This window comes from Fukomys damarensis, unplaced genomic scaffold (genome assembly GCF_012274545.1).
Source record: "Fukomys damarensis isolate Sample0158 unplaced genomic scaffold, DMR_v1.0_HiC HiC_scaffold_6, whole genome shotgun sequence".
Classification (NCBI taxonomy): Eukaryota; Metazoa; Chordata; class Mammalia; order Rodentia; family Bathyergidae; genus Fukomys; species Fukomys damarensis.
Genome location: NW_022900918.1, coordinates 17,869,500 through 17,881,852, shown reverse-complemented (window position 1 = coordinate 17,881,852; position 12,353 = coordinate 17,869,500).

Here is a 12,353-nt window from a genome sequence, read left to right as displayed (position 1 = left end):
TGTTAACATGCAAATTTCAGATCACCTTGGAATATAAAGTCAAATTTGAAATGTTAATAAATGTATAATAAATTAATATTCACACTGATGGCTGAATTCACTTTAAACTTTACATATTTATTAATACACTAAACACTGATAGTAGTTTGAGGCAAGCAATAACACCATCGAGCTAAATCCCCAGCCCTCTGTTAGAAGTTTGAGATGAAAAGAGGGAGAACAAATAATTGTAAAAACACAGTGCACAAAGAATACAAATGGTGTGCTCCTTTGTTTCAATACCCCTTCTTCAGTGTTTCACAAGGGATCATCATTTTTTAAAATGTCAAGCGAAAAAGTAAACGTCCACCTTGCTTGCTTATTCAATGTCACAAAATTCACTATTAATCTAATAAACAGCAGTTCCCTGGGCTAGAAAACTTATTTAAAATCTTTCTGAGGCAAATATCCTTTCATGATCATAAATCACTTTCTTTTGAACTCTGTCTGAACTTAGATTAGCATAAAATTATTGACATAAGCACTATTTTAACTCTCATGCATGAGGTACCTTATTTAGATATTTTAACTTAATCTTCATTTCATGTAAGACATTTGCATCTTTACAATATTTATCCTACTTTGAATCAAGAGCAAAGATATGAGTGCTTTTCTCACCAAGTTCTGAGGTTGTGTCATGATTTGTTTGTAATTTCTTTCCTTTCCCTATAGATATGTAAAATGTTTTACTTTCTTATTTTCTCTAGATTGTTTTGTTTTCATATTACATTTATTAAATTTTTATATTTATTTCTAATAAAATTCATTGAATTATTACTGTTTATTTTAGCAAAACTTTTGCAATAGTTTGCCACGTGTTCGTGAAAAATAAAATATCATGAACTCAGTTTCTAGTATATTATTCTAAAGTTATGAAGACACAGACTGAAATTGGGAAATATATGTATTCCAACTTTATATAGCATCAACTATTCTAAAATAAAATGCTGTAAAAATGTTACTTTTTACTTATTTAAAAATTATATTAATAGATCTGTCAATTTGTGATAGTGGGGTATTTAAATCTCCTAGGCAGAAAATCAACAATGAAATAATAGAACTGAACCAAGCTTTGGAACACATGGACTTAATAGATGTTTATAGAGTATCCACCTCCAAAAATCAGAATATACATTCTTTTCGGCTGCACATGGATCATTCTCCAAAATAGACCACATACTGGCTCACAGAACAGGTCTAAATAAATGCAAAAAAAATTGAAGTCATCCCTTGTATATTATCAGATCATAGTGCAATCAAACTAGACATCAATAGCACAAGAAACTATAGAAACTTCACAAGCACATGGAAACTGAACAACACTCTCCTAAACAATCAATGGATTACAGAGGAAATTAAAGAAGAAATTAGACAGTTTTTACAAATAAATGAGAATGCCAATACAACATACAGGAATCTTTGGGACACAATGAAAGCAGTTCTACGTGGAAAATTCATAACATTGAATGCCCACACTAGGAAAACAGAGCGGGCTCAAATAAACAACTTAACGATGAAACTTAGACTCCTAGAAAAACAAGAGCAAGAAAAACCCAAAGCTCGAACAAGAGAGGAAATTATAAAGATCCGAGCAGAAATCAATGCAATTGAAATTAAGAAAACGATACAAAAAATAAATGAAACAAAGAGCTGGTTTTTTGAAAGAATAAATAAAATTGACAAACCCTTAGCTAATCTTATCAAAAAAAGGAAAGAAAAGGCTCAGATCCATGCAATTAGGAATGAAAAAGGCGAAGTCACAACAGATCCGAAAGAAATCCAGAGGATCATGAACACCTACTTTGAGAACCTGTACTCTAATAAAATGGAAAACACAGAAGAAATGGACAGATTTCTAGATACTTATGAATTACCAAAGTTGAACGAAGAAGATAAAAACATTTTAAACACCCCAATCACAATCAGTGAAATTGAAAATGTAATTAAAAACTTACCAACAAAGAAAAGCCCAGGCCCTGATGGATTCACTGCTGAATTTTACAAGACATTTAGAGAAGAACTACTACCATTACTCTTCAAACTTTTCAATGAAATTGAAAGAGAAGCTATACTTCCAAATTCATTCCTGGAAGCAAGTATCACTCTGATTCCCAAACCAGAGAAAGATACAACCAAAAAGGAGAACTACAGACCAATCTCCTTAATGAATATAGATGCAAAAATCCTTAATAAGATACTAGCAAACAGAATACAGAGGATTATTAAGAAGATCATCCATCATGACCAAGTCGGATTTATTCCAGAGATGCAAGGGTGGTTCAACATACGAAAGTCAGTGAATGTAATACATTATATTAACAAAGTCAAGGACAAAAACCATATGATCCTCTCAATAGATGCAGAAAAAGCATTTGATAAAATTCAACACCCATTCATGATAAAAACCCTGCAAAAAATTGGAATAGATGGTCTATACCTCAATTTAATAAAGGCTATTTATGAAAAACCATCAGCCAACATCATATTGAATGGCCAAAAACTGAAAACCTTCATGTTAAAATCAGGAACAAGACAAGGATGCCCACTATCGCCACTTCTCTTCAATATAGTTCTGGAAACATTAGCCACAGCAATTAGACAAGAGAAAGAAATTAAAGCAATAAAGATAGGAAAGGAAGAAGTTAAACTATCATTATTTGCTGATGATATGATACTCTACATTGAAGATCCAAAAAACTCCACCAAAAAACTTCTAGACTTAATTGACAGATTCAGTAAAGTATCTGGATACAAGGTGAATACCCAAAAATCAATAGCCTTTCTATACACAAATAACAGACAGACAGAAAGAGAAATAAGGGAAAAAATTCCTTTTACAATAGCATCCAAAAAAATGAAGTATCTAGGAATCAATCTAACAAAAGAAACAAAAGATCTCTACACTGAAAACTACAGCACTCTGAAAAAAGAAATCGAAGAGGATATAAAAAAATGGAAAGATATCCCCTGCTCCTGGGTAGGAAGAATCAACATAGTGAAAATGGCCATACTACCGAAACTGCTATATACATTCAATGCAATGCCAATTGAAATTCCAACACTATATTTCACAGAACTAGAAAAAAGAATCCAAAAATTCATTTGGAACCACAAGAGACCTAGAATAGCAAAAGCCATTATAGGCAACAGTCACATGGCACCAGGTGTAACAATTCCCAATTTGAAACTATACTACAAAGCCACTGTGATAAAATCAGCATGGTACTGGCAAAGAAATAGGCCTGAGGATCAATGGAACAGACTGGAAGACACAAAAACAAATGCAGATGTACTCAGCTACCTCATCTTCGACAAAGGAGCTCACCATCCTCAGTGGAGGAAAGATAGCCTCTTTAATAAATGGTGTTGGAAAAACTGGATATCAACCTGTCACAGATTAAAATTAGACCCTTATCTTTCGCCATGCACTAAATTAAAATCCAAATGGATTAAAGATCTAAATATTAAAACAGAAACATTAAACTTGCTGGAAGGTAAGTTAGGCAGAACTCTGGAAGACATTGGTATAGGAAAAGACTTTATGAACAAATCCTCAGTAGCACGGGAACTAGCAGAAAGAATCAATAACTGGGATCTCATATTACTAAAAAGCTTCTGTACTTCAAAAGAAATCATCAGCAGAACTAAGAGACAATCTACAATGTGGGAAAAAATTTTTACCAGCTGTACCTCAGACAAAGGACTATTATCAAGGATATATAAAGAACTCAAAACAATCAGTCCCCCCAAATATAAAGACCCGATTCAAAAATGGGCATCCGAAATGAACAGACATTTTTCATACAAAGAAGTAAAAGCAGCAAGAAAATATATTAAAAAATGTTCCACATCACTGGTCATTCGAGAGATGCAGATGAAAACAACACTGAGATTCCACCTCACCCCACAAAGAATGGCTTGTATCAAGAAATCACACAATAACAAATGTTGGCGAGGTTTTGGGGAGAAAGGAACCCTCCTCCATTGCTGGTGGGAGTGCAGACTAGTGCAACCACTATGGAAATTAATATGGAGATACCTCAAAAGCTTGGACTGGAGGTTCCATTTGACCCAGCCATCCCTCTGCTGGGTATCCTTCCAAGAGAACTAAAAGAATCATATCACAGAGAAGTATGTGCACCCATGTTTATAGCAGCACTGTTTGTAATAGCTAAATCTTGGAAACAACCTATTTGCCCATCCTTTGGAAACTGGATAAAGAAGTTGTGGTTTTTCTATAAAATGGAATATTACTCAGCCATAAAGAATGAGAAAATAGATTCATTCATAGGAAAATGGATACATATTGAAGATATACTCCTAAGTGAAATAAATAAGTCACACATGTATAAATACCAAATAGTTTCCCTGATGTGAATATTCTGCAACAATGCATAAGATTCTAATAAGATTGCTGACATTTAGAAATTTGAAGGAAGGAGCTAAAGGTGTAGGGAAGATGTGATGCGTAGGGGAAGAACAAAAAGGGAAAAGAAAAAAATGTGAGAGAATGAAAAGATGAAAATAAAGTGTTTGTAGATGGGGAGGGGAGGAGGGGGTGAAGGGAGGGCAGAGGTAAGGGGAAAAAATGAGAATTAAGACTTGCCATGTAAAGGTACATGATCCCAACAATGAATGTAACTGTACTGTATCCCTAAAATGTACCAATAAACTCAATAAAATTTAAAAAAATTATATTAATATATAACATGTTAAAACAAATTGATTCATTCCATACACACAAATATAGGCACAAGCACACACACATACTCTCACATATATGCAAAGGCTGACCTAACAAGATAGAAGTTTCTCTGACTAATAACCTATTTGACTGCACATGTGTATCATTTAAATATAGATGCATGAGTATGTACGATACATTTATACAATATGTGAGAAGTACTTTTTTCATTACTGAGCTATATATATTCAATGCAATACATCTTTACTCAATGAAGATTGTTCCACTTTAATATGGATATAAATATATCCGTGAAAGTGACACTAGGACTGACTTAATTGAGGAAGCTTCCTTTACATCACTTCGTTTCTGAAATTGAACAGTAATGACTGCCATTGATTCTTGAGTACGGGGCTCATACATATTTCCTTAGAGGATATTGAACTAGTACTAAAAGATAACTGGCCCAGCTGCTTAACTGTTGCTTGCTTAACTGGGTATTCCATCATCCATTTTCAAATGAAAATAAATCAAGCACAGCTATTGGTGAAATTTATCTCTCTTCTTTCCATCCCCAGCTGTCGCAGTTATTCATTTTGCATGAAATGTTATATGAATCTAGGTGCAAAGTTTGCTTCAGTACAAATGAATTTATGTTTTTCAAAGCCATGGTGTCCAATATTTTATAGGGATTTAATTAAGGAAAGCAACTGATATAAGTCAGAGCCTCACTGTGAGTACTTGTAAAATTTAAAGTTTCTTTTGACATTGAATGATAAAACTAACTTGTATATAACAGAGAGTATATAAAATTATAAAAGGAAAGTGCCATGTTTTCTTAATTCAGGGGCAGGGGATGCTGAAATAAAATGAAAACAATGCCACAAAACTGAAATCCACATGTATCATTATAAGGTTTCTGGAAGACAGACTGTCAATATGAGATCTTCACCTGTTTGGTGAAGCAACTCAAATACAGTCACTCTTAAACTGAGCTATGGAAGGCCCTGTGGGAAGAAATAAAATGCACAGTTGCCTCCTCGTATGCTTTTGTGGAACACTATTTTGATGATTTTGGCTGAAAATGTCAGTAGTACCATCTGAAGGGATAAGTCCCTTACTATATACACCATAAACACTTTATACACAGAATGCGCAATGTCACGTTGTCAATTTAGTCACACACACAACCTCCCACTGATGCATATGTAGAAGTCACCATTGCCAGTCTTACAAAATACATGTGACACGGAGGAAGATTATACATATTCCTTTCCACCTTGTTTTCTCACCCATCCATATATCACAAGAACCCAACCAATCAACTATACGGAAATTATCATAAGACCAAGAGTGCACAAATTAGTTATAATACAAACAAATCACTGATTAATGAATTAATGGGCCTTTTTACCTTTGTCACTTTTTGTCATCATTCACATGCATATTAAACATCATTGATCATTTATTTTCAGTGTTTTGAGTTTTATGTTTTGAGTTCTATGAATGTATTTCCATTAATGGATTGGTTTTATGCAGTTGTAAATGAATTTTTATTGTTTTTTAGTTGTCAAAATTTAGAAGGTTTTAGTACAATTTAGTTCTAGTCACTGGCATTAAATACTATAAGTAAATTATTCCCTTATCCAGTACAATATCACTTCTGATTTAGAAATATAAATGTATGTGTCCCATTAAATAAAACAGTTTAATTAAAGATATTAAAACATTAGACATATATACAAGATATAACATATGATCAAAATATGTTAAATGTTTACATTTTTAAAATTTATTACAGAAAGAGGTATATCATCATTAATCTATCTCACAAATTGAACTTTTCCATCATTATTTCCACTTGCTACAACAATTCTGGGAGCCTATTTTTATGACTGCTTTAGTTGTTCTGTTGTAACTGCTATGATGCTATGAATTGATTCAAAACATTTATCTTTAATGGTCATTTTTACTTTGCAAATTAGTTGGAGGAGGACATACTGTAATATTTTAATGATATTTTCTTTTCACTGGATGATAACAGCAGCATTCACTGCATCTTTTTTTAAAGTCACACCTTATAATGACACTCTGAAAATAGGACTTGCAGAACTAGTTTAGAAAATGGCAAGAAAGACTGCTTAAATGTGTTCTAAATGATGGGGAATATTTTGAATAGATTAATAGCAATGCATGTTTTACTGTAATAATTTTAAAATTTAAACTTTCACTATCACACATTTTCTAGTATTTTACTGTGAAAGTTAAAATCTGCATTGTCTAAGGGTTGAGTAAAAATTCCCTTTAAGCTTCTTAGATTTTAATTTTTATAATAAATATAAACATTTTCATAAAGGTACACATGAAATTAACATTAGATTATATTGGAATAACATATAGTCTAAAGATTATTTTGAATATTGTTCCTAGAGTAACATGATAGACACTCACAGGTCTCAAGTATGATACTGAATGAAATTATAAGACTGTAACCAATGATATTGTCTGGGAATGAACGCAGAATTCTATATTATATGCAAAAATGAGCAAGTAAGAGTAAGACTGATAAGTTTCAGTGGTAAAAATTTACAGAAAAGTAACTCAACCTGCTTGATGTGCCAAGTTAATTTCTCATGTACCACAGAATAGACTCAAGAACAAAAGTGAAAAGTATAAAGTTTTATCAGTAAAATGCTCCTGATAGGCAGGAGTGATTCCTGAAATTGGATTGCCAATGAAGTGGTGTTTTTAGGGAGTTTTTTAATACAGTAAATTCACAAGCTACCTAGCATCAAGCTACAATCAATCTATTGGGTTCCAAGTGCAGTCGCTCAGTTAATACTGATTTTAATAGTAAAACAAGGTATGTAGCAAGGGTACATGGCATGGAGAAAATTGACCACTTGTGGTAGTCATTAATCTGTCACCTTTAACCATGTGAATTAAATTAATATAAAAAAGAAGCCCAAAATATGTTTGCAGTGAATACCCTTTTGAATATAACATCTTTACCATTTAGGATCGGGGGTTAGACTGAGGTAGGATGAGAGGAGTAGATAAGTGAAGGAATTGGAGAAGGTTTGAAGTGAAGCCTGAGGATGTAGAATGACCTTACTATCGGTACAGAACTATTAAGTTCAAAGGGGATAGACAGAGTGCAGGAATAAGGACAAGAATATATCCCCTTAGCAGTAACAGGCGCTTGCCTTCCCTTGAAGCTACAGAGCCATGAGTGAGGTAAAATGACAGGAGAAAAGAACATGAAGAAAAGAAAAAGAAAAAATAATAAAAGAAGAAGTCTGAGTTAGCGCAGGAGCAGGAATAAAAAAGGAGATGAGGGATACTATGTTGGAGCAAGAGACTGAGTTGGATAGAGAAGACAGAAAAAAGAAAGCAATTTTAGGGTGGAATGAAGAAAAGAGAGAAAAAGAATTTGAAGGGCCTCTTTCAGACTATGTCTCTGTTGTCATATTACACCACCTGTACAGCCATGTACAGAACTGAATCCCCTGATCTCAGCTAGCCAATGGCAGGTCCCTGCGACTCAGACTGACCTCAGTCCACAAGGCCTAACTTGAGTTTCCCAGCCCGCAGGGTTGAACTGCACTCAATTCTATTACAGGTTTTCCCTGCCCTTTCTTTAAAGATGTTCAAAGTTGGGAGCTCAGAAAAATACCCTTCATGACCACCTATGCCTCTGCGGAGTGGGTCCAAGGACTGGCCCAATCAGGAGGTTTGAGAATGGGGGGGAGGTCATGGGGCTGTTTCAAGGGCACCTGCGTGGCTACCTTCCTTACTGGATCTGGTGGAGCACAGTCGGGGAGGTAGTGGACCCACCAGGTGGGTCCAAGCAGGTGCCTGGAGAGACCTCCTCCGGGGTCCTTGCCTCCTTACTGGATCTGACTGCGCATATTCGGGGAGGTCACAGACCAGCCGCATTTGGTCATACTTATGAGAATGAACTTGTAATTACATTGTCCTGTGGTCCAAACTTTATTAGGCCTTTTACCAGATCTCTCACTCAGGGCAATTTACTCAGCAGCTCTTAATCTGTTTTGTGATATATAGTTGAGAATTGTAATGCCTACTTTACTGTTATTTAGACTTAAATATTGAACTTACTGCAAAGAAAAGAACTTAGCATAGTGCATTGCTTATCAGGTATTCAATAAACAAAGATCAGGTGGAAAAACTAGGAAGCCAAAAACTGCAAGCCAATGGTGAGTCTGTGATTAAGCATCTGCAAAGGTAACCAATAAATTGAAAATATGCTTGACTGATCTTCTAGGTCAGATGTGAAAGAGGAATAAAAACACTCTTTAATCATCTGAAAATTTTCTTAGAGAAAATACCAAGTATTTCAGCAAAATACGAACATGATTGTTTCAAATGATGTCATGTAGTTTAACAGTTATAATCCTTTTGGGTGTAAAGAGTTAAGAATAATGTAATATAATAACATATTGATAATCTCCAAGTGTTCAAATAATCTCAGGTTTGCAGTGTAGAAGTTCAGATAGAGGCCATGTTAGCTATTGCAGGAGAACCTCTCATAAAAGTACCGGATATAAAGGCAAATTACAAAGTAAACAAAGGATGAGAAAAACATAAAAGGCAAACTCTGTGTTTATAAAAAGCAACCAAATATACCTATGTAAAAATTATATGAGATTTTGCTTTAATAAAGAAAAAATACAATATATGAAAAGATTCCTGCATCATTTTGGTTCTAGAAACTGAAGAATATTCAGGGTTATAATGCCAATAATAGCTAGTAAAATAAAGAATCTCCAAGGAGAAGGATTCTGACAGAGCATAATTCCAAAATTTATACCTGAAAGGGTACAGAGATTTCTTCCCATATGCTTCAGCCACTGCCTTCCTATTTAACATGGAAGGAAGGAAAAAAAAAAGTGGCTGTGTATTTAAGGAAATAGAGTGGGAAAGCTTCAGCAAGGAAAGAGAGTACAAACCTGGAGAAAATAAACGGAATATATGAGAGGGAATTTCAGGAAAACTATTAAAGCCTCAAGACACAGAAATAATTTGGGGAAATTAAAGGATTGAATAATTGTAACTTGAAGAAGAGGGCCAGGATTTAGATCAGTGACACCACACCTGCCTGGCAAACACAGGTTTTGAGTTCCATCCCTGGTACCAGACAAATAAACAAACAAATAAAAACCTTGAAGAGGACAGAACATCTCCAGCCTCCACACATAAGCACACTAATTGTACACCACCATGTAAAGCACCTCCAGTACAGTAACAGTAGCCTTTGGTGTAAAAGCTCAAGCCACAAACTACTTCCCAACAACAGTTTAAAGGGAAGGATAGCAATACAAAAGTCAAGACAAGTCTGAGCATTTGGCTCAGTGTCAGAGCTCTTGCTTATCAAGAACAAGGCCCTGATTTCAATCCCCAGACCAAAAAAAAAAAAGAAAAAAAAAAAGGGAGAAAATGGGAGGGGAAGATTTAAATAAAGTCTTCAAATAATAGTCATCTGAGCAATTTTCAAATATGATGTTGATGTTAGAATTATAAGTTTAAAAACTGTATTTGATTGAGCTGTAGTAAAAAAAAAGTAAACAATATGGATATTAAAAAGAGCAGAATGTCTTCAGTAGACTCACTATGGCTAAAACAGTTTTTATTGAATTTGAATGAAGGTTAATTAAGATTCACAAACTGGAAGTAAAGAATAAAGAATGAAGGTGTGGGGCAATGCCAAAGGGTATAACTTGCATAAGACTTCAATTTCAAAAGGATTAAAAACAAAGGGTTGGAGAAGAAATATTTAAAAAGTAATGAACAAGACACTCAAAATTACTACCACACATAAAACTGCATAGCCAGAAAGTTCAGAGATTCTTTTAAAAAACTCATATATTTGCACCTAGGAATATCATATTCAAGAGAGAGAGAGACCAGAGAGTGTTCCAAAAGCCACACTTCTATGAGCTGCCCAGATGTACCCAAAAGTACTTTATAATCACCTAAGAAGCTCCCAAGCCAAACTAATTGGCAATTAAGTTTTATTGTCACAATCATCAGCCTAGAATTCTCTTATAAGTGATAGTATCCTTTAACACCAAATTAAAAATATTTGTTACCAGTAAACATTTTATGCAATAGATGTTAAAAAGTTCTTCAGGAAAAATAAAAATGAAATATCTTAGAAATTTAGACTTCATCATGAAGGAAATGCATAAAAAAGAAATAAATGAAGATAAACTAATTGCTAAGTCAATCATTAAACAACTTATCAAATGTGCTCATTGCCACAGAAGTAGAGTAATAGAGATATATAGAATATTTAATGTGTATATTAAGAAAATAAAAGATTTAGTATGAATACTTTAGGAAACAAAAAACAATGAATTTTATCTCAATGAAACTTAAAATTTGTGACTAAACACAGAAAGTTGAAAATATGAGAACAAAAACTAAAACCAATGAAAATAAAAACTGGTTCTTTTCCTCATTGAATTTATTGGTACATTTTAGGTACACAGTACAGTTACATTCATTACTGGGATCTTATACCTTTGCATGACTGGTCTTGGTTCTCATTTTTTCCCCTTGTCCCTGCCCTCCATTTCATTCATTGAAAAGATCATCCATGCTTGAAAATAAAAAGCAGTTGAGAATATAAAAAACAAATATCAGGTAACAAATATCAGGTGTGATAGCCTGTTTTATTTGTCAACTTGTCTTTGCTGAGGGCTCCATTACAATTAAATGATAATCTAGGCATTAATTTCAAGACAAGTTATAGATGTGGTTGGCATTAACAGTTAGTTGAATTCAAATAAAGGAGATTGATTTCACTATGTAATTTGATTGGACTTCATTCTTTTGAAAGGTTTTAGGCATCAAGGTATATGGTGTAAAGGAACAGATTCCTAATGGCAAATGTCATCATATTGTATACTTAAAACTAGCCAATAAAATTAACGAAAAACTAATAATCCTGAGGTTTTCCCGAAAAAGAAAACTTTTCTGTGAATTGCACTCAGCTCCATGATTTTACTTAACCAATGGCTCATTCTGAGCACCTACTCTTCAGATTTCTAGATAGACCCAATTAAAATATTGTCAAACACTTCTTTGCAATAAATACATCTCAATATTTCTCTTTCCCTCTCTTTCTGTCACATCATAAGCATAAATATACAAAAATGGGTTTATACATCTGAATAGTGATGCTTTGTGATGAAACACTGAATGAAACAGAGTTTGGTTTAAAGAGTAGTTCTACAGATGATTTGGCTCTTTAATTTGTTCTTTAGTGTGATTATATTTAAAATATGAATAACTTTTTCATGGATATTCCATAACATGATGGAGTGAGTCATAGAGATACAAAATTTTTATCACTATTACATATTACTAATTATCCAAAAAAGGCAAAAAATTTTTATTGACACAAATGGATATCTCAGACTATATTAAAAGTAAGGAATGTAACAGGATGACTGGATGTCCCTAACTTCACTGGGGAAACTTATAAAAGAACTGAATAATTTTTAAATCAAGTTCCATGTAAATTGAGCAATTTGAAGCGTTTCCTGAAAGAAACATTAATATTCTATAGCCAAAGAGCTAACATTCCTGAAAATCAAACCTA